The 23004-nt window shown below is 41.8% G+C and overlaps 1 protein-coding gene across 11 annotated transcripts in view; it reads left to right on the top strand.

Annotated features, from left to right (window-relative positions):
• Positions 1 to 23004, top strand: part of LOC109426825 (protein encore) — a 739407-nt gene that overhangs the window by 434181 nt on the left and 282222 nt on the right. The gene's annotated exons all lie outside the window — the stretch shown is intronic.

The raw sequence follows: 23004 nt of genomic DNA, 5'->3' as shown, positions 1-23004 counted from the left end.
AAATGCAGAGAAGAAACAATATTTTGTAGTTCAACTGGCAATGAATTCCAATTACATATACTTCTAACAAGTAGAGAGTTTGCATAGTGTGAAGTCGTAGCTCGTGGCATAGAGAATTTAATACCCCTTGGACTTCTCAAACGAATCAGTTTACTATATAGATATTGGGGGTAGTTCTTGGATATTACTGAATGTAAAATAAACACAGATCTTACTACCGGAAAGTTGTTGAATGTACAACCAATCAATGATTTGTGCAGATGAGAAACAGGAGAATATCTATCTAAATTGTATACAAATCGTACACAGCAATTAAGAGCTACTCTGAGTTTATTCATAATGTAAGCAGATGCCTGGGTGGTTACAAAATCGCAGAATAATAAATGAGGATAGATCAAACTCTTGAATAACTTCAGTTTTGTATCTTGTTGTAAAAAATCAGCGGTATAACGTAATGTGCGTAAAACTGAATATATCTTCCCACATTGTTTTAAAACAAATCCATCCCATTCGAAATTACTTTGAATAGTTACACCTAAGCTAACCACTGTCTCTGAGTATACAATAGGAATGCCGTTCAAGTTTAAATCAGGTTTCTCATAGTTTCGATTCGAGCGTGTGATATAACAGGCCTGTGTTTTTCGAGCATTCAACTGTAACAAATTTTCTGACGCCCATGATGAAATATTAGATAAATTATTGTTGATCAAATTTGCAGCAACATCCTTTGTCATACCAGATACATCTACATAAATTTGAACGTCGTCTGCAAATAAATGGATTTGACAACCGTTAAGCTTCAGCGGTAGATCGTTTATATAAATGGAAAACAGCAAAGGCCCTAACACAGATCCCTGTGGAACTCCGGATAATATTGGACGATATTCGGAAAAACAGTCATTCACGAAAACAGTTTGACTTCTATCAGAAAGGTATGAACGTATTAGTTGAACCGCATCATGTGAAAAACCGAAGTTATTCTCAAGTTTTTTGCATAACTTAATATGTGAAATGGTGTCAAACGCTTTTGAAAAATCAAGCAGCAAAAGTATTGCAGATCCTCCCTTATCTAGGACAACACCAATATCATCGCAAACCTTTATCATAGCTGTTTTTATGCTGTGTCCTTTGCGATATCCTGATTGAAACTGTGATAGAAGACAGTTTTCAGACAGATAACAGGTAATTTGGTTTTTTACCAATCTTTCAAAGACTTTAGAAATTGCGCTTAAAATACTGATTGGTGTAAGATTCTCAAGTGTGTTATCCATGGGCTTTTTCTTTATGGGTATACTGAGATGAACCAGCCTCGGGCTGAAAATCTCATAAATAAAGACATAAAAAAAAAATTTATGGGTATAATTTTGGAATACTTCCACACTTTAGGATAGATACCGCTTTTGAAAATACTATTGAAAATATATTTCAATGGATTCAGAAGTAGGGGGAATATCATTTTTATAAATTTAATGGGTATATCATCAAGACCAACGGCATTAGACTTAACATCGTTAATTGCATTAACTATATGAAAATCTTGAACCTCACTGAATCGGAATGATGTAGAGCACGAGCCATTATTATCTGAAAAGTAAGTTTGTACAGGTGAACTGAAATTCTGAACGAAATGTTTGTTGATGTCATCAGGGCTACAGTTCAAAGAAACACAATCATTCTTTTTTGAAATATTCAAAGACTTTAAGTTCTTCCATAACTCTTTAACTGTACCAGAATTAGAAATTTTAGCGTTCCAGTAACCTGTTTTGGCATTTGTGATAATTGAAGTAGTACTATTTCGCAGTCTTTTAAAAATTACAAAATCGTCATTATTTCCTGTAGTTTTCCATTTTCGAAAAGCAAGGTCACGATCGACTATTGCTCTAGATACCTGATTATCAAACCATGGATTACAGTTTTGTTTCCTTGGGTAGTTTTTCACAGGTATAGTTGAATCGTACATACTGCTCACATGTTCATTGAAAAATGGAAGCAAAAAATCAGGATTATTTGTTAGGTAAAAATCATCCCAGTTGATATTGTTGAACACAGATATAACGACGGAGGGATTAAAGTTTCTGTAGTCTCTAAAAGTTGTTGGTTGTGTCGATCGTAAAACATCCACATCTAAAGACGCAATTTGATCCGGGATTCCTTTCCCAAGTAACATTTTTAGCTTTATAATGCTCTATAAGCGTTTCTATGGACCAATTTAATAAAACTAACTATTCCACCATAACCTTCTGGCAACCGCTATAAGAACGCCTTCCGACCAAGTGGACCACACTTATAGGAGTTTTCAAAGCTGCATTGAAAGCAGCAATAATTCCACAATAAACCAGCATGTTGTTTGTTGGTGAGAAAAGGAAAACAATACCGTAAGCATAGCATTCATCATGGATGCTGAGTACCTACATCGTTTATCACAAAGTAAATATTCATAAATATTAGTGACTCAGTTACGGTTTGTGTAGGAGGGAAATATGCACGGAATCAGTTTTAGTGTGAATAAGGGGTTTTTAGACGCAGAAAATAAGTGCGCCTTGTTAATATTTAATTTTTTGACAAAAAATCAGATTCGAGGAAAAAGTGAAGTGGCCTATTTTCCTCCCACACTTCCGAAAACTACTTTCACGATTGTTTCTGTGCTTTTGCTTGTATCAGGTATGAACAATTTTATGAAATTCATCGAAATGTGCTGGAAAAAACTTCCTCATTGCAAGATGGCAGCCGCCAGCTCCACAGAAAAAGGTGTCGTCAGCAAAAATCTAGTTTCTCTTCGTCATAACCTCAATAAGTGGAGTTGGTAGTTTCATTACCATATTAAGTTTGCAATAATCCCATCTACGGTTTCCACTATTATATAAGAGATGACGTACTTGTCGATCATGATGGACGCTGTACAATGGTCGATTATGGATGGCTAAAAATATGTTTTGGAATATTGGAACGTAATCCGATTCAATGAATTATACTGTAAGTACATTTTTTTTAAGATTGTGTTTTGAAAAAGGCGTACTGTGAATAAATTAATAGTGGATGAACTGATACGTTTTAGTAATTTTAAGGTTGGATTTATTTTTGGCCGCCTTATACAACACAGTGCAACTGTTCATTGTCATAAATGCACTGATTACTCTTATGCGATGTATTTTAAAGAACTTTTGATAACCGCAATAAAACCGTTCATAAATCAATTAAGCTGGCGCGTTGATAAGTTGTATGAAAGTTTAAAAAACGTTTTGTAGAATGCTTCTAGTGATCAATAAAACGTCTAGCGATGGCATTGCTGATGGCTGTTATAAATCTCTCATATAACCTAAACAAATCCAACCAGCTCTGAAAATGTTACTTGGGTTGAGAACTCTTTAGTTATGTCCAGGATACCAGAACTCTTTCCAGGATTTATTTATATACTTTTTTGTATCTTCCAAAAGTTCCGTTTGGAATTCCTGTAGATTCTTCTGGAATTCTTCCATATGTTTCTAATGACCATCTGTTTGTACAAATGTGTATGTATGTGTTGTACTCCTAAATGTATTGTATGTAAATAAAGATCAGTTTATGCTTGACCATTGCAATGGAAAGAGCTACCGTGTTCCGCTTAATTAATTGCAAATGTATCACGACGATTATTAATCCCGCCAATGCGCGAACACCATCCTCCAAGAGTATATTAGGGAGTGTTTAGAGATTTTTTTTCTTCTAGGTTTCATTTATAGCATTCCTCATGAAGTTCCCACATGATTTCTTTGAGGAAATACTTCAGCAAGTAACCTCTGGTTTTTTTTTTTTTCTAACAGGAGTTCCTGGAGGGATCTCAGATGGAACTTTTTAGGGAAGTCAGAAGATTCGGAAGGAGCCCTAAATAAAGCCCCAGAAGAATCTCACCATGAACTAGGAACCTAGGAATACCACAAGAAACTCCTGGGGGATTCCTGGAACAAATTTGTGGCGAAACCGCAAAGAATTTCTTGGAGGAATCCCGGATGGAATTCCTGTGGAATCCCAGAATGATCCAGAATGAATTCAATCAAACCACCCATGAAAAGCTTGTTCTAAGTCCGAATCGTTAACAACAAGGCCACGAAACGTCAAAGATTTCGAAAAAATATCTTAGCAACCGCGGCATGCAGTGATCTATGGATTACTGCACGAATTCATACTGGCCTGTTTACCCTCGAACGAAATTTGACGTTTGAGCGGTGTCGGCACCGCTCAAACGTCAAATTTACTGTGAGATTAAGTAGGCCAGCACAAATTCGTGCAGTGGACCATACAATAGGGAACTGCATGAAATTCTCCCCTTCTCTTTCACTCTTGCAGAAATTATGTAAACATTAAGGCCAAGAAACGTCAAAATCCCATACAAAATCAAAACAGTGCAGTGCCCTATACCACATCCATCAACCGTGGAGCATAGCTGTTATTAGGTATGAGGCTATCTGACGTTTATCACTCTTTCCTCTCACGAAGCGGCAGAAGATATGTAGTAACTTTAACAAAGATTACGTACATAACATTACAAAGTTAAAATTATAAAAAAAAAACAATCTTAACAGATTCAGATTCTTTTCCCAAAGCACGTGCCACTTTTCCTGCCACATTGCACTCACCGCAAGCGGACGTGATAGCATGTCAGCTAATGAAATAAAAGTACACCATTTCGCTATCCTTCGAATCGTGCATCCTTGTATACCAAACTATATAAAGACAGCCGCATTTCAGAGCTCGACAGGCAAAATGTAGTTTTTAACATCCATGTCTCGCTCCGGCTCCATCTGACTGCGGCGAGCGGTGGCGGTGGCCACTTGTTTTTCCCGAGAACCATTAATTCTCGGCAAAAACCACTCGCACTGACTTAACACGATTGGATGATTGTGTAACGTTGTTGGCGGACGAAAGGGGAAAGCTGCAGCCTCGGAGATAAGGTCATGAAGCAACGAAATCGGGGGAGAAGGTGTTGGTAGGCATAGTACCTAGTTGCTAGAGGCATTTGATTGGATGGGAAAATGTGCTTAATCTCGGCAATAAACATCCTCGCACCGGAGAGACTTAATTAAACGGCTCGACGTGATATTAAGGTGAAAAGTTGGTCTTCGAGCGAGGGTATGAATGCACGTGCCTGCAATGGAGACGCATGGTAGTTTTCGACTACTATGGCGAACATCGTCATCGTATCCGAGTCCGACGGTGAACTTGGCCCAGCGCCAGAACGATGCAGCGCTGTTCAGCTGGCGTCATCGGCAGCTCACCAAGCGCAAGGGAGGATGGTGTCTGTGTCTTTTGCAGCGGTTCCCAACCTGTAAAATCTTAATGCAAATGAAATTTGAAATAACAAACTTTCTAAAAAAATGTAAATGGAAACAACCACGTTTGACGCATGAAGTTCTAATTGGTGCTCTTAATCTGACAAAAACCAAGTCCCTTACACAACTTTTTACTTCATGAACTGCAACATCAAAAGCCGAATCTACGCTCAAAAAAGAATCCTCCTGAAATGGATTCCTGGTTCTACGCTTATCAACTCCAGTCGTTCTGAACGGCATTCTTTTGGGTTCCGTTTTGAGCTCCTTCCAACAACCCCTGGTTGAAGACCTCTGGTCTATAAACACTGCTGGTGCAGTAGTCAGATAAAGTGAACCAGTGACCTATTTAAAGTGGCAACACATCCCAAAACTGCCAGAGCACTAGGTACCAGGGAGAAAAACACAGGAGAGATGTACAGTACTCGGCTCACTCAGCTCGGCATCATCATCACCGGCCAGCCAGCATCCCGTAGAAATGCAAGAGAGGCTTACCTCTCGTCTTCACTAGTCTGAAATGTCTTGCCATTTTGCTGCCAGAAAGAGAAAACGTAACAGAAATGATCAACACCGCTGCTTTCCATGCAAACAACGAGATAACATTTCTGTCACGACACATCTGTCCAGCAAAATGGCAAGACATTTCTGTCTAGTGGAGACGTCGGGTTAGGCGAATCTTCACCAACCAGTCAGTCAGTGAGTGGAAGACCGCCAACAGTCAACCCAAACCAAGCGATCAAGACGATGCAATGACGGGGAGCAACTGACTCCGGCTGACTGAGAGACAGACAGACGAACAACGGATGGTTTCTTGTGATATATTCTTCTACGATGATGGTGATGGTGGAATAGTTTTTGTGTTAGTGTCCGGGGTCGGGAAGACTTTCTATGAGTTGATGTCGATGTCCGTGTACGCTGGGTGGTTTGGGAAAATCTCAGTCGCGATAAATGTTTCGTAATCATTTGTTGTCATTTGCTCGATGTTTTACGATCCAATTTGATTGTGCGTGACACAATGGGTGGGAACGACATACCGGTTCAAGGGGAGATTGTTGATTGAAGCAGGATTCATGAGAATCATTTTGATATGAGAAATTAATGAGATTCAATGGTACACAAACAATCACATATCAGTAATCAGTTCGTTGTGAATTGTTTTTTTTTTTTTTGCTGGAATGGGAGATCCAACTAGTGATGATCACACTCCTTTCAAATATCTTACTTTTCCAGTTCACTATGAGTTCTCTAAAACTCACCACGAAGATTCTTGGTACGCTGTTGTAGCTGTTAACCCTTTGAGGCCGGATTTTTTTCAAGCATCATTAGTTTTTTCTACGTTTTTCTGTAGTTTTGGTGGTCAATAGAATAAACACGCTCACACACTGAAGATGCCTGTTAGTCCCAAGCAGCTATCTCATTGGTTCTTTGTGTGAGTGTAGCTGATCTGGTGATACTGGAGTAGCAACTGCGGGCGGTCAATCAAGCGCAAGCTCAAGCTCAAGCTCAAGCTCAATAGAATAAACACGGTATAATATCATGCAGACGATTTTTTATGGATATCGTTTTTTTTTTTTTTTGTTAAAACATTTATTGGTCGTGACAATTCTAAAAGTATAATTATAGGATTATAATTCAAATTTCACATTCCAAATAGAAATCTAATGATTGCACATCAACTCTGCCGTTAACGTTGTTAATGTAGGTGATGTAAGCGATGAAGAGCTTCAGGAGCCTTGCTCTCTGTGTGGGCGGAATGCTGTCTAGAGTTGGTCGTAGTAGTTCTGAGAAAGTAAGACGTCGTCTTCCTGGGGCGATTGAAGTCATTCTACGTTGCAGATGTGCCCACGCATGCGTAACACGGGGGCAATCGTTGAATTTATGCTGCATAGTTTCCACTATTCCATTGCAATCCGGGCATTCTTCGCTGTCAGCCCTGCCAATTGTATGGTATAGCTTGCGATAGCTGGTTTTTTCGTTCACGATCATGAACAGAGTGCTCCTTTGATGCGGAGTCAACTGTTTAGCTGCGATGTTTCTCCAGATTTTGTTCCATCGGGTGTTAGGGTGGGTCCTTTGTATTTTTGGTTCGTCCGTCTGTTCTACGAAGAATCGATGGATTGTTTCAGCTGTTGGGTTTTCCAAAACTAATGGTGGTATTTGATCACGTAGTTGCAGCATTAGTTTTACATCAGGTAGGTCCGCAGGGCAGACAATCACAACGTTGTTCGCCGGTTCGAGTAAGGATCTGTAATATGGCATGCTATCGAGTTCCCTCAGGGTGCGGTTGAGCAGTAGCGATTTGCATTTGAAGCTCGGGAGGTGCAAATTTAGACCACCCTTATCTTTTGGACGTGTTAGCTGTAGCATGGGGATTCGGGTTGGTATTCCACGCCACAAAAAGGTTCCAATCGTTTTAGTTATTTTTGCTGTATGAACAGCGGACGGTGGGAGGACTGAGGAAAGGTACCATATTTTGGAGGTGGCGAACACATTTAAGAGAGTGACTTTTTGATGGAGAGAGAGTGAGCGTGCAGAGTGGAGCCATGTGATCTGGGAGAAGTTGTTGACCATTGCGTCCCAGTTGAGTTTCATCATTAGACGAATACTGTTTGCGAAAATAATTCCTAGAATTCTCACTGTGTTCGTCGTCTGAAGCCATGGTGCGTTGAGTGTGTTCGGACCGTTGATTTCCCCAATGTCTACCGAGAGAGTTTTCCGTAGGTTAAGTTTTGCTCCCGAAGCGAACTCGAACCGAGAGAAGTAGGATTTCGATTCGTGGATAGCATGGGCGCTTGTTGATATGATGCTTACGTCGTCCGCATATGCGACAACGAGATGATTCCCTTGGACTTGTTCCAGTTTTCGGATGAGAGGATCTAGGTAGAGAACGAATAACAAGCTGGACATCGGGTCGCCCTGACGAACCGAGCGTTGAATTGGAAAGGCTCTTGATAGGTGACCATTTACCAAGAGGCGAGACGACGACAGTCTAGATATACGAGCTATCAGTCCCACGAAGTCACGATTGATGCCGAGTGAGCACATGGTCCGATGCAGAAATGTGTGTCGAACACGATCAAAAGCGTGGTCGAAATCAAAGCTGATCAGTTTCGCTCTCTGCTTTTGACGAATCAGCTGCAGGGATGCCACATATACAGATTTTTCTGTAATCATGCAGATTTTTTTGCAGCTTTTCATACAGAATTCTGTATACCAATATACACAGATTTTTGGAAATTATACAGATTATACAGATTTTTGAGAAACTTACAGAATTTCAAACAGATTTTTCGCGAAATACTACAGATTTCATACAGATTTTTGACAAAAAATAGTGATACAGATCATAAAGATTTTTGAAAGGCAAAATACAGATTTAAATGTGGCAACGCTGATCAGCTGTGCTATACGGTCTTTTAGAGAGAGTGTAGCCTGGAAGATATTGTTAGGCGAGTTTGCACATTTCTGTGCATTGCTGATTATATGGTGCGTTTGGTTTAGCTTTTCGAGCCTGGACTTCAGGATGCGAGAGAAGATTTTGAAGTCGGTGTTCAATAGTGAGATCGGCCTATAGGATCGAGCCGTGTTGTCACTATTTCGCTTCTTAACAAGAACAATAACACCATCCACAAACTGTGACGGGAATTGTTGTGAGAGGGCTTCGTTGAGAACTAGGTTAAGCTCTCGGTGTATGACATCGAAAGTGCGTCTGTAGAATTCGGTTGGTATACCATCACTCCCTGGTGATTTACGACGTGCGGCATTACGGATTGACGAGAGGATTTCTGTGGTGGTAATTTCTTCCATGGTTGCGGCATTCGTTTCATCGTTCTCTGGTATTACTAGTTCGACTCGGAAATCATCGTTGATCGGGCTGTGGTCTTCGTTCTCCGAGTAAAGCTGTTGAAAATATCCGTACAGGTGTTGCTCTATCGCTTCGGATGTGTCATAGGCTTCGTCTTGCTCTCCCTGCAGATGTGTGATTATCGTTCTCTTTCTTTTCCGTTCGCCGAGCTGGAAAACCGACAGGGCCTCACCGGCGACGTATGTTTCGTTTATTCGGAGGAAAGCCTGAGTGTGTTCTCGTTGCATGGCTAGCATTCGACCTTTGACTTTGTTGATTACAGGAAGCACGGTGGGATCGCGGTAGTAATTGTCGTAAGCCCGTTGGAGTTCACCGTACAGGCGTTGGTATTCACGTTTGTAGTTGTTGTTGGCGATTTTAGACTTCCACCGATAGAAAGCCATAGTTTTTGGTTTGGCAAATGTAAGCCACCAGGCCATCCACGACGGAAAATTACGTTTTTGGCGAGTCCAGCTTTGCCAGCGGATTTGGAATTCCTCGATGTTTTCATTAGTCAAGAGATGAGGTCGAAGTGTCCAGAAACCGCGGCCGGGTTCCCTTCCCAAGGATGGTAGACACAAGCGCAGCGTGACTGCTTTGTGGTCGGAGAAACAACAAACATGCGTGTCCGTTGTTCGCAATTGACCTCGAAGGCTGGTGCTGATGTAAATGCGATCGAGCCGAGAGGTGGAGTTGTGGGTGATGTAGGTGGGCCCTGGAGTGTTTCCCCGAAGTTTTTCCCAAGCATCGACCAATCGGAGTTGCTGCACGGTACGATGCAGTGCTGGGCTATGGTTGTTACCGGTTGCATCGCATTGACGTATCACACAATTGAAGTCACCGGCCAGTATTGTGTGGGGAGTGTTATGGCGGAGATAGTATGTAATAGTTTGGTTGAAGAGTTGTTCCCTGTCTGCCCTGTGGATGGTGCCGCTGTGTGCGTAGCAACTACATAGTGTCGTGTTGTTGACTCGCATCGTGATCAGGCGACCGTCGAGGCTTTTCTCGACGTGTGAAAACTTTATGTGCTGTTTGATTGCTATTGCTGTGCCCCTCCTGGCGTGATCCACATTGCAGACAACGTTGAATCCAGGGATAGTCAGCTGTTCGTTAGCCACTTCTTGTAGAAATACGATGTCTAGTTCTTGTGTGCGTATGAAGGATCTTAGCGCGTCCAGCTTCGTCTCGCTGGTGATGGTATTGATGTTGAGAGTAGCAATGTTGTAACTTAACGAATCCATTGTACCTAGTTTTCATCATGTGGGTTGTCTTCGTCGTTGGGGCGCATTTTCTTACCGGGAGGCCGGTTCCGAAGTCGTCTACTACTGGTAGATGTAGTTGAGCTGTCGGTATCGTGTCCGTCGGTGCGACGGGAGTGGTCGTTGCACGTTGGTTGTTGATGTGGTTTCAAAGCGGGGAATTCGGATTCAGATTGAATTGCTGGTGCTGTTTTGGGAGGCGGTGGCGGCATTCTTCCTTTCGGATTTGTGTTGGATGTATGGGACGCGGACGATGGGCCTGGTTTTTGCGATGGTTGGCCTACAGCCGTGGTAGGTTTGTGTGTATTGGCTGTTCTCTCGCCCGCCTTTTGGCCGGTTGATTGCTTGACTACGCTCACGTACGAGTTCTTGTCCGCGTGTAACTTCTGTAACAGAAGTTTTTTGTTTTGGATGCATGAGATCCCGTTATGAGCGAACTCATTACAGTGTTTGCACGTTTGTAGCTGCCCACTGTAAGAGACGCACGTAGTCTCAGAGTCAATTGTGATGGTGCTCGGTATGTTCTTTTTCACAACCATACGTATCACCCGAACTCCGGTCGAGATGGCCCCAAACTGAAATTTGGAGTCCCAGAATAACTCTCGGATTGAGAGAATGTCGCCATACTCTCTCATGACGTCCATGATGGAGTCGTTTTGCACATCTTCGGACAGGTCGTGTAGTTTTACGTCGACACCACCATCCTCCATCCACAGACGAAGATAATACTTCTTTTTGTCCACCTCCATGAAGTGTTTCCCGTCATGATCTTGCACGATGCGCTCTGCAACGGCGAGACTGCTGGCCTTTACGAAAGCACAGCCGAAAAATTTGCTACACTGTAGACGTATCACTTCCTCGTGCTTCATGCCGAGCACTTCACCAATGAAGCGATGCAGTTCCTCATATGAGGGTTTTTTGGGTATCTTCGAATAATCGATGCGAAACGTATTTTCGCGACGTTGCATTTCTGCACCGATAACGTGACGTCGGAACGTCGAAACGAAACAGCATCGACGATTGATAGATATTAAGTAGCGACCGAATAAATGTTTAGAAAAAAGACTTTATCGACTCCCGTAAACGAGCGGACGAGTGAAAAGACGCGTGCGCTTGGCTCGGAAGTTGAGCAGTAACTGATTGGTCATCCAAACTATTCTTGAGTTTAGTTCCTAAAGTCTACGAGTGTAACAGCAACTTCTTTCATTATACAAAGCTACGATTTGTAATCTATCATGTCCAGTAAGTCTTCTGAAAGTTCAAAAGACAGTATCAGGTCAGCCAAGATATCCCAGGTCATCCAAACTACTCTTGACTTTATATCCTAAAGTCTACGGGTGTAACGGTAACTTATTTCATTATACAAAGCTATGATTTGTAATCTATCATATCCAGTAAGTCTTCTGAGAGGTTAATAGACAATATTAGATCAGTCGGGTCATCCTAGGTTATCCAAACTGTTCTTGAGATTAGATCAAAAAGTCTACGGGTGTAATGGTAATTTCTTTCATTATACAAAGCTACGATTTGTAAACTATCATGTCCAGTAAGTTCTCTGAAAGTTCAATAAACAGTATCAGGTCAGTCTGGATATCTCAGGTCATCCAAACTCTTCTTGAGTTTTGATCCTAAAGTCTATGGGTGTAACGGTAACTTCTTTCATTATACAAAGCTACGATTTGCAATCTACATGTGCGGTAAGCCTTCTGAAAGTTAAAGTTGTTGTTTGTATCAACTTAGCTTCATAATAGAACAAAAGCCCATAATATCCCAAAAATATATAACAACGCTTATTGTTCGTCTGACTACTTTGATATTGTAACGTTTTGACGTTTTTATTCTGTTTAAGTAAAATAAAGTTTGAATTCAGTTAGATTAAATTGTTACATTTTTTGAATATTTCGATTTTGATTTTAAAATGTTTTTTTTATAATTCATTATAAGTTTTCATGATTATTTTAGTTTAATTTGTAGCTTTTGACGTTTTTATCTTTTCAAGTAAAATCTCATTTGAATTAGATTCGTTGAATTTGACTTTCAGTTTGAACCGTTTCCATTTGTAGAGATTATCCGTTTCATGTAAGGTTTGTGTCTAGGCTAAGCTAATGACGATTCATGTTCCATATCTTATAGGACTTTTTCGATGGCGCAAAATAGTTTTACGGCCATATGCGATTTGAATTTGGCGCACTTGTACATAATAGTTTGTAGATTGAATAGACGACTGCTTCAATAGCAGGAAATTTACTTGACTAGGAAATTCGACTTGACTCCATCATTTTAAATTAGAGTCGGCTGGTGAACAGAAGTGAGCTCCGGCGATCTTCTCCCAGTTTTTTAGTTTGAAAAGGTGTGTAGTGTGTCGAAATGATGTAGTTTAGTAAACTAGTGTTGTTTGAAGTGAATTTGTTTTAAATGGTCTTTGTTTTTCGTTTAATAGTTTGATTTCGTGGATTTTGTCGCCAGGGGCAGACACTCTGTTCCCTGTGCACGTATTTGTTGTTTTTAAAGGTAAATATAAAAGTGAATTCGTTTAGTGTATATTGTTTTAATTTGTGTTCTCTCTTTGGACCTCAGCGTCCAAGGACGCTTTTTATTTTGGGCTTTAAGCCACAACGCTCGTCCTCGCCCGCCAATTACTGGCAGTTAAACGGAGTACAGGGGAATTACTTCCGGCCTACCTGCGTGCAGTGACGCACGATCGGGCAGAGTACCGGACCGCCGACGCCCCTCCGCATCTATAGTCCGGCGAACATTTAGGACAGCGAGCTAACGTCGACGATTGGCCAGGAGAAACCACCGTCGACGAACAAAACCTGCGCAGGTACGTTAATCATGGCCATGATAACACACAGACACACACACACACATACACAAAACATCTTGACGATCAGTTTGTGAAAAATAATATACGGTAAAACGAATTTGATTGCTTGTTGTGCTTAGTTTCATTGTTATTTTTTTCCGTTGGAATAAATTCACTTCAGCGACCCTTAATTGTTTATTTTTCCTTGTTAATTCTGTTTAAGTCTCTTTTTGGTGTAAATTTCCGTTATGTCTTCAGTTCGTCCGTTTATGTGTATAAGGTTTAGTGCGTTTTGGGTTTTTGTTCAAGATAGCGGCCGTTCGAAGGAGCCCTTGAGAGTAGAGTCGTCTAATTAGTCGGGCAAACCTAAATTGAACCGGTGGTCTCTCGTTCGCGAGAGTGGCGCAAAAGCCATCGCGTTTTGAAACTTCTCAAGCTAATTCGGCGAACGGTTACAATATGTACAATGGATTATGTAGCACTATTTAAGGAGAAACTTCAGAAAATACAAATATGGCTGCCACAATGGCCGACTTGGATCCCTACCCTCGTTTTCAAGAGCATCAATCTTAAAAATTCGTAAACAAATGCGCTCGATTTGGAAAAGCTGCCTCTTTTTGTAAGTGAGCCAAGTCATGATAAACAAGTGCGACTTGGTTCGATGCTTCGTTCGTCAGATTTGTGCTATTTTGAAAAGACTCATGATATACCAGGGGGATTACAGATTACAGTTTAAAGTTCATTGTGAGAATAACTACTGTTACTTACAAGAGCTAAACTTCAGGATAGTTTGGACAACCCTCAATATCCCTAAGGTTCATAATAATATATAGTAGACTTCAGGTTGGTTCGGTCAACGTGATTGATTATTGAACGTTAATACTCAGTATGTCAGACATAGCTGATGTTACGAGAGTAGACCTGAAGTTTTGAACTCATAGATAGTTTGGCCAACGTGGAACATTCCCATAGTGTCTCTAAACGTTATTTGAGATTTCAAGAGCTTCGCGGATCTCGGCAGATTATGCCATGCTAATATTTATGATGAAAACACATATAATTTTTCTTGTAGATTTAAAGGACTTTATTATAGAACAGTTTGGATGGCCCTGAATGTCCCAAAGGTTTATAATAAGCTAGTAGACTTCAGATTGCTCCAGTAACTGCTTTTGGTTATGCAACGTTACTCAGTATAACAGTATAATGCTAAAACTAGGTAACTGGTAACTGTTTTTTTTTTCAGTATAACGCCCCCTTAATGCTAGAACTAGAGCCTGCGCACTTTAGAATCGGTACACTTTCAACCGGCTGCCGCTCAAAAACGGTGTCACTTGGAAAAAAGTGTTGTTAGAAGCAATTGAAGCTTATCTATTGTAGTTTATAGGAAAAAAATAAAATTTGCTGTTTTTATATTTTTAGATGAACTATTGATCTAAATTCGGAAATAGTGCCAGTTTTTTATGCACACTTTGAGCAAAAACCAATCATTGTCAGATTCAAGATTTGTGTAAGAATACCCAGCTAACACTAAGTCTTATATGATGCTGAATAAGATGCTAAAGTGGAAGCCATATGCGTACATGCTTCCATTTAATCACGTGTAAAAGGTGCGTATATCGCCTCCACTTTTGCATCCTATTCAACATCATATGCGATCATGTGTTGACTGGGTATATAATAACCAAACCCACCAATTACGCAGTATATAATGGTTGTTGGTATTATGATTGTTGATTAAGGGAGGTAAAATATTCCATGAGTGTTTTAAAATTTCCAATATAGCTATGGTAAGCCTTTGAAGGGTTTTATGGAAAATCGGAATTTATGAAAAAGGCTTGCATAGATATTTAAGGTCAAAAAAGTTTTTTTCGCATAAGCTTTAGTTCGGCAAATACGCATACAGGAAGGATACTATACGAATAGTATTGGAATACAAGAAACCAATGATTTGATGCAGAACAATATAATTAAACGTGGCTCAAAAGCTGTATGGACTATTGCTGACGAAATTCATTGGATGTATTTTGATGGCGTGAAATATCTAACGATGTTTTTAATAAAACTGAATCTACTCAGAAATTTTTCATTTGTAATCATAGAATCACATCTATAATTCCATAATCTATATGGTTTTCAGTATTTTATCCATGAAAACTATCTTATTTTAGGCTTATTATTAGGAGTTAGTCTTATGACTGTTAATTTCCGACTATTGTGAGGGAAAACTGCTAATAATTCTAAAAATAATCCAGGTTTCGATATGAATTAAGTTGGGCCACTTGAATTGGGGAATTGTAGATCCAAAATTTTTTCATAAAAAATTACTTTGAGTAAAATTATGTTTTGAATATAGCGTGAATGGACAATAAGGCTATAAGTTTATTATGGTCTTTGTAAAGAGTTTAATGTCGTAACTTGTTTTGAGCATATCTTTGATGAAAATAATTTTGTTTCTTGTGGAAATATCAGCCCGTAAGCTGTGAAATTTGCAAATGTTAACGATCACTGGTTTGTGCAGAATAAAATGGCACGAATTTCACAATCAGGTCAAAATTTCATCTTGAAGAAATAAAAACTGATTTTTTCATATTTTTCCTACAAAAAACGATAAATAAGCTTCATTTGCTTCTTACAACATTTTTTTCTAGGTTAAACCGTTTTTGATCTGCAGCCGGTTGAAAGTGTACCGATTCTAAAGTGCGCGGGCTTTAGGTAACTGGTTTTGCGAAATTTTAAAGAGAAACTTCAGAGAATACAAACATGGCTGCCACAATGGCCGACTTGGTCCCCTACTCACGTTTTCAAGACCACCAATCTTGAAAATTCGTAAACAAATGCTCTCGATTTGTAAAAGCTGCCTCTTTTTTTGCACGTGAGCAAAGTCAAGAAAAACAAGTGCGGCTTGTTTCGATGCTTTGTTCGTCAGATTTGTGCCTCTAAAGTTTGTATAAAAAATTGCATTGGGATTTCTTGATGTTTCACTTTTATTTATATCTGAATATACACCATAATAAACGAATGTTTATCCATTAGAACTACGAAAACACATAATGATTCATCTTTTAAGACCAACAAAGTGTTTATTTTATACCAGGATTAGTTTTACTATCCATTTTTATCTGCACTTTCAAAAACGAGTTACCTAGTTCTAGCATTAAGGGGGCGATATGGCTACTGTTACGAGTGTAGACCTGAAGTTCTGAACTCCAAGGTAGTTTGGCTGACCTGGAATATCCCTATAGTGCCTTTAAATTACATTGTAGATGTCAAGAGTTTCGGGCGATCACTATTTTGAATGCTGCCTACAAAGTGCTATCCCAGATCATCTTCCGTCGTCTGTCACATAAAACAAATGAGTTCGAGGGAAGTTATCAAGCCGGCTTCATCGACGGCCGGTCGACAACGGACCAGATCTTTACCGTACGGCAAATCCTCCAGAAATGCCGTGAATACCAGGTCCCAACGCATCACCTGTTCATCGATTTCAAAGCGGCATACGACAGTATCGACCGCGCAGAGCTATGGAGAATCATGGACGAAAACGGCTTTCCTGGGAAGCTGACTAGACTGATTAAAGCAACGATGGACGGTGTGCAAAACTGCGTAAGGGTTTCGGGTGAACTATCTAGTTCATTCGAATCTCGCCGGGGACTGCGATAAGGTGATGGACTCTCATGTCTACTCTTCAACATCGCTCTGGAAGGTGTGATGCGATGAGCCGGACTCAACAGCCAGGGAACGATTTTCACAAAATCCGGTCAATTTGTGTGCTTTGCGGACGACATGGACATTATTGCAAGAACATTTGGAACGGTGGCAGAGCTGTACAGTGTACACTCGCCTGAAACGTGAAGCAGCAAAGGTCGGACTGGTGGTGAATGCCTCAAAAACAAAGTACATGCTGGTAGGCGGAACCGAAAACGACCGGATCCGTCTGGGTAGTAATGTTACGATAGACGGGGATACTTTCGAGGTGGTGGAGGAATTCGTCTACCTTACTGACGGCTGACAACAACGTGAGCCGTGAAATTCGGAGGCGCATCATCAGCGGAAGTCGGGCATACTACGGGCTCCAGCAGAAACTGCGGTCGAAAAAGATTCACCCACAATATTTCTCCATAATACACGGTTCGTGGCTGCCGCTCTCCATCCTCGGTCGCGCCCGAAGCTCGCCAAGTCACGCTCCACCTGGTCCGCCCATCGTGCTCTCTGCGCTCCACGCCTTCTTGTGCCAACCGGATCAGATGCAAACACCAGCTTTGCAGGGTTGTTGTCCGGCATTCTTGCAACATGCCCTGCCCACCGTATCCTTCCGGCTTTGGCCACCTTCTGGATGCTGGGTTCGCCGTAAAGTGCAGCGAGCTCGTGATTCATTCTTCTCCGCCACACACCGCCCTCCTGCACACCGCCGAAGATCGTCCTTAGCACGCGTCGCTCGAAAACTCCGAGTGCTTGCAGGTCCTCCTCGAGCATGGTCCATGTCTCGTGCCCGTAGAGGATTACCGGTCTTATTAGCGTTTTGTACATGGTGCATTTGGTGCGTGGGTGAATCTTTTTCGACCGCAGTTTCTTCTGGAGCCCGTAGTAGGCCCGACTTCCGCTGATGATGCGCCTCCGAATTTCTCGGCTCACGTTGTTGTCAGCCGTCAGTAAGGATCCGAGGTAGACGAATTCCTCCACCACCTCGAAAGTATCCCCGTCTATCGTAACATTACTACCCAGACGGATCCGGTCGTTTTCGGTTCCGCCTACCAGCATGTACTTTGTTTTTGAGGCATTCACCACCAGTCCGACCTTTGCTGCTTCACGTTTCAGGCGAGTGTACACTGTACAGCTCTGCCACCGTTCCAAATGTTCTTGCAATAATGTCCATGTCGTCCGCAAAGCACACAAATTGACCGGATTTTGTGAAAATCGTTCCCTGGCTGTTGAGTCCGGCTCATCGCATCACACCTTCCAGAGCGATGTTGAAGAGTAGACATGAGAGTCCATCACCTTATCGCAGTCCCCGGCGAGATTCGAATGAACTAGATAGTTCACCCGAAACCCTTACGCAGTTTTGCACACCGTCCATCGTTGCTTTAATCAGTCTAGTCAGCTTCCCAGGAAAGCCGTTTTCGTCCATGATTCTCCATAGCTCTGCGCGGTCGATACTGTCGTATGCCGCTTTGAAATCGATGAACAGGTGATGCGTTGGGACCTGGTATTCACGGCATTTCAGGAGGATTTGCCGTACGGTAAAGATCTGGTCCGTTGTCGACCGGCCGTCGATGAAGCTGGCTTGATAACTTCCCTCGAACTCATTTGTTTTAGGTGACAGACGACGGAAGATGATCTGGGATAGCACTTTGTAGGCAGCATTCAAAATAGTGATCGCCCTAAAGTTCTCACATTCCAAATGGTCGCCTTTTTTGTGAATGGGGCAGATTACCCCTTCCTTCCACTCCTCCGGTAGCTGTTCGGTTTCCCAGATCCTGACTATCAGCCGATGCACACAGGTGGCCAACTTTGCTGGGCCCATCTTGATGAGTTCAGCTGCGATACCATCCTTACCAGCTGCTTTGTTGGTTTTGAGCTGGTGAATGGCATCCTTAACTTCGCTCAGCGTGGGAGTTGGTTCATTTCCGTCCTCCGCTGCACTGGCGTCGTCGTTCCTTCCGTTGCCGTGGGCTCCCGTGCCTACGTTCTCCACGCCGTTCAGGTGCTGATCGAAGTGCTGCTTCCACCTTTCGATCACCTCACGTCCGTCCGTCAAGAGGCCTCCGTCTTTATCCCTGCATATTTCGGCTGGCGGCACGAAGCCGTTGCGGGATGCGTTGAGCTTCTGATAGAACTTCCGTGTTTCTTGGGAACGGCACAGCAGTTCCATTTCTTCACACTCCGCTTCTTCCAGGCGGCGCTTTTTCTCTCGAAAGAGGCGGGTCTGCTGTTTCCGCTTCTGTTTGTTACGTTCCACGTTCTGTCGAGTCCCTTGCTGCAGCATTACCGCCCTCGCTGCGTTCTTCTCCTCCAAAACCATTCTGCACTCTTCGTCGAACCATTCGTTCCGTCGATTCCGTTCCACGGATGGTGCCCTCGGCTGCGTCGTTGATGGCTGTTTTCACTGTACTCCAGCAGTCCTCTAGAGGGGCCTCATCGAGATCGCCCTCGTCTGGTAACGCGGCTTCGAGATTCTGCTTCAGTCGCTCTAGGTTGTACCGTGGCGGTCGCCGGTACCGTACATTGTTGATGACGGAGAGTTTTGAGCGCAGTTTGACCATCACCAGATAGTGGTCGGAGTCGATGTTGGCGCCACGATAGGTCCTGACGTCGATAATGTCGGAGAAGTGCCGTCCGTCAATCAGAACGTGGTCGATTTGAGATTCTGTCTGCTGTGGTGATCTCCAGGTGTAACGATAAGGGAGGCTGTGTTGGAAAAAGGTGCTACGTATGGCCATATTTTTGGACGCGGCGAAATCAATGAGTCGTAGGCCGTTTTCGTTCGTTTGCTGGTGGGCGCTGAACTTACCAATCGTCGGTCTGAATTCCTCCTCCTGGCCTACCGGAGCGTTCAAATCTCCTATGATGATCTTGACGTCGTGGCTTGGGCAGCGATCGTACTCGCGTTCGAGCTGCGCGTAAAATGCGTCCTTGTCATCATCAGTACTTCCGGAGTGTGGGCTGTGCATGTTTATTATGCTGGAGTTGAAGAATCGGCCCTTGATCCTCAACCTGCACATTCTTTCGTCGATCGGCCACCAACCGATCACGCGCCTCTGCATATCGCCCATCACTATAAAAGCTGTTCCCAGCTCACGTGTGTTGCCGCAACTCTGGTAGATGGTATGATTACCTCTAAACGTTCGCACCATGGATCCTGTCCAACACACCTCCTGCAGCGCTACGATGCCGAACCCGCGGTCCTTCAGTAGAACGGCGAGTATGCGGGAGCTTCCAATGAAGTTGAAAGATCGGCAGTTCCACGTACCGAGTTTCCAATCTCAAGTCCTTTTTGTTCGCTGGGGTCGTTGCCGTTGGTCTCGGTTCGTATTATTCTGTTGCTGATTTTCCGTTACAATGGTTTTTTACGGCTGGCTCGTAGGGCCTGACACCAACCCCCTACTTTCCGGAGGACCATAGTGCACAGTTGAGCTAAGAGTCCTTCCCTGGCACTCGGACGTAGATCAGCCGCCCCTAACATGGGGATCAGACGCTGTTGTGAGCCGCTCCTCCTGGAGAACAGACGCTCAGGTTTACCGAAGCAAACCCTCGCCAACCCCTCCCCCCCCCCCTTCCCTGTCAGCCTACTACAGTGGTGCTCATCCTGCGCATGCGGCCCTTCAAGCCTTAAGATGCGGCCCGCGGAGTACTTTAAGACGAATCGAAATTTTTGAACGATTATTTGAAATAGCTCGTTTAATTTATTAGGACATCAAAAAAAAAACAAATTGCTGATCAATTTTCACAGTGTTGAACACAAATAAAATGATAAATAAACAAAAAGAACAATCCGTTCTGGTAAGATTCGAAATCGCAACTCCGAAATACTTATTTCGGCATTTCAGCTAAGTCACGAAGCCAGCTTATAGTTATTTATAAGTGGTACGAATCAAATGAAAGTATGTTAAAAATGTAGTCCTGAATCAATTAAAAAATTAGTTGCAGTCTTTAAGCGCAATCAATGCAACGCTGATCAAATATTTTACATTTCGCCTTTCCGAAATAAAAACACAAAGCACGAAGTTTATGACAAAATTCTCAACAAATCTCAACTTGATTGCCAATACTGTTTAATTTTCACTGTTTGTTCAAATTTCTATTATAAGACTCACACATTTTTCGAAACAAAACTTACGAATCCAATATGAAGTGTCCAAGCGAAACTCCTGAACGAAAAATCTCAGGCGAGATTCATAAAGCGTCTTCTGTGCCCTTTTAGAGAATCTTTTGAATACATTTTTCGAAAAACTCCTGGAAACATTATTGGAGAAAATTTTAAGCAACTCTAAGCGAAATATACGGAGAAACTCAAATCATCCTGGAGAAAATATACCTAAAGAAACTCAATGAGAAAGTTGTGGCGATACTGCATGGAAATTATAGGAGTATCTCCTAGAAAAATGTTCTGGTGCCACTCTATCAGAAATTTCTTAAACAACTTTAGAATAAATTCCTAGAGCAACAAAAAGAGAATTTTCAGGAGTAACTACAAACAAGATTCCAGGACCAACAGCATCAAGACACAAAAGATGCCTAGAACGCCTGAGGAAAATTTTAACAATAAATTTGAAGCAACTTTAGAAGATGCTGCTTCAACATGCAACTTCCGGAAACAATTGTTAAAAATCTAATTTTTGAAGAAATTTAATGATGAAGTATTTCATCAACTTTAGAAGAGACTTATGGAAAGAATTTACTAAAACCTTCAAGAAACTCCTGGAAAATTTTCGGGAAAATTCGGAAGCTATTCTAGGAGAAATTCTTTGAAACGATTATTGAGGAATTCCTGAAGTAACTTCAGGGCAGTTCCAGAGGCAAATCTAACAGGAGTTCATGGAGGTGCTCCAAGAGAGTTCTAGAAAAACTAAAAGAAACTTCAAGAAATTTCTCGAAAACCTTCTGGATCAACTCCACAAGAAATTTCAGGAGAAAATTTAGCAAACCTTTTTGAAGCGATTCAAAAGAAATGCTTGTAAAAACTGCTTGACAAGTTCTTGAAGTGGCTTCAAGACAATTCTAGGGGCAACTTCTAAATTGTTTGTTTGAACTTCAATTTGAAACTCAAAAGTTCTTCTCAACAAAACTTATGAATCTAAATTGAACTCCACGAAGGGCAATAGATTATAAAGTTTGACTCTTACACAAGTTCTGAACAGTTAAGATTTTTAATAAATATGCTTTAGAAGTGTTCTTTTTGTTGTTTTTGTGCATCGATGTTTTATGCGGCCCGCAGGTCGATCCCGAATTGCAAATTTGGCCCGCGGTATCCTCCAGCCTGAGCACCACTGGCCTACGACCAAAGTTCCCACCGGGGTTGGTTACCCGATCTTCCCTAAGGTTGCTCATAGTTTCCGGCCGGTACCGCGTGGAGGTAGGGATAGGAGTTGCTGGGCAGAGGCTAGTGGATCACAATGGGATCTGAATTGCGCAGCATACCCAGCCTTTACCGTGCCTTGTGTCAGCCTTATTTATGGCAAAAATGCATAAAATTATTCTTGTACATAATAAGGACTTCACTATAGGATAGTTTGGAACACCTAGAACATCTCAGAATATAAAACACCTTTTGATATTCTTCTTTGGAATTTTTCTTCGCATTTTTCACACAAATTATTTTGCAATTTGGTAGGCAATTTATTTGGGAATTCATCCGGCAATTCGTTCGAGAAATCCCTTAGTAACGGTGGTGTCATCGAGGTTACTCCAAGTTTCTCAGTGAGTAACCAGCTCTTGAAGTGAAACTAAATAGAAATTGTTCAACTCCTAGTATGAGCCCTCTATGTTTATTCGGCGCGTCACGGAATTTCTTCAGAAATTTACGAACCCACAAATTCCTCCTGAATTTCCTCTACGGGTTCTTTTAAACATTTATCATAGTTTCATTCAGAAATTCCTCCAGCGATTTCTTCGGGAAATATTAAATACTTTCGGAAAGTCTTCCAAGAATTTCTTTTCACAGTTCTTTATGAAATCTGCCATGCATCGTTGTAGAATTTCCTCTAGAATTTTCTTTGCATTTTTTGTTAGAAGATACTCTAGATATTTCCTTAACAATTTCTCTAGAAAAGCGTCCATGGGTTTTCTTTTAAAAAA

The sequence above is a fragment of the Aedes albopictus genome, chromosome 2 (genome assembly GCF_035046485.1).
Source record: "Aedes albopictus strain Foshan chromosome 2, AalbF5, whole genome shotgun sequence".
NCBI classification, from domain to species: Eukaryota; Metazoa; Arthropoda; class Insecta; order Diptera; family Culicidae; genus Aedes; species Aedes albopictus.
Note: the sequence above shows the minus strand (reverse complement) of the source record. Positions and strands in the feature narration are given on the sequence as shown.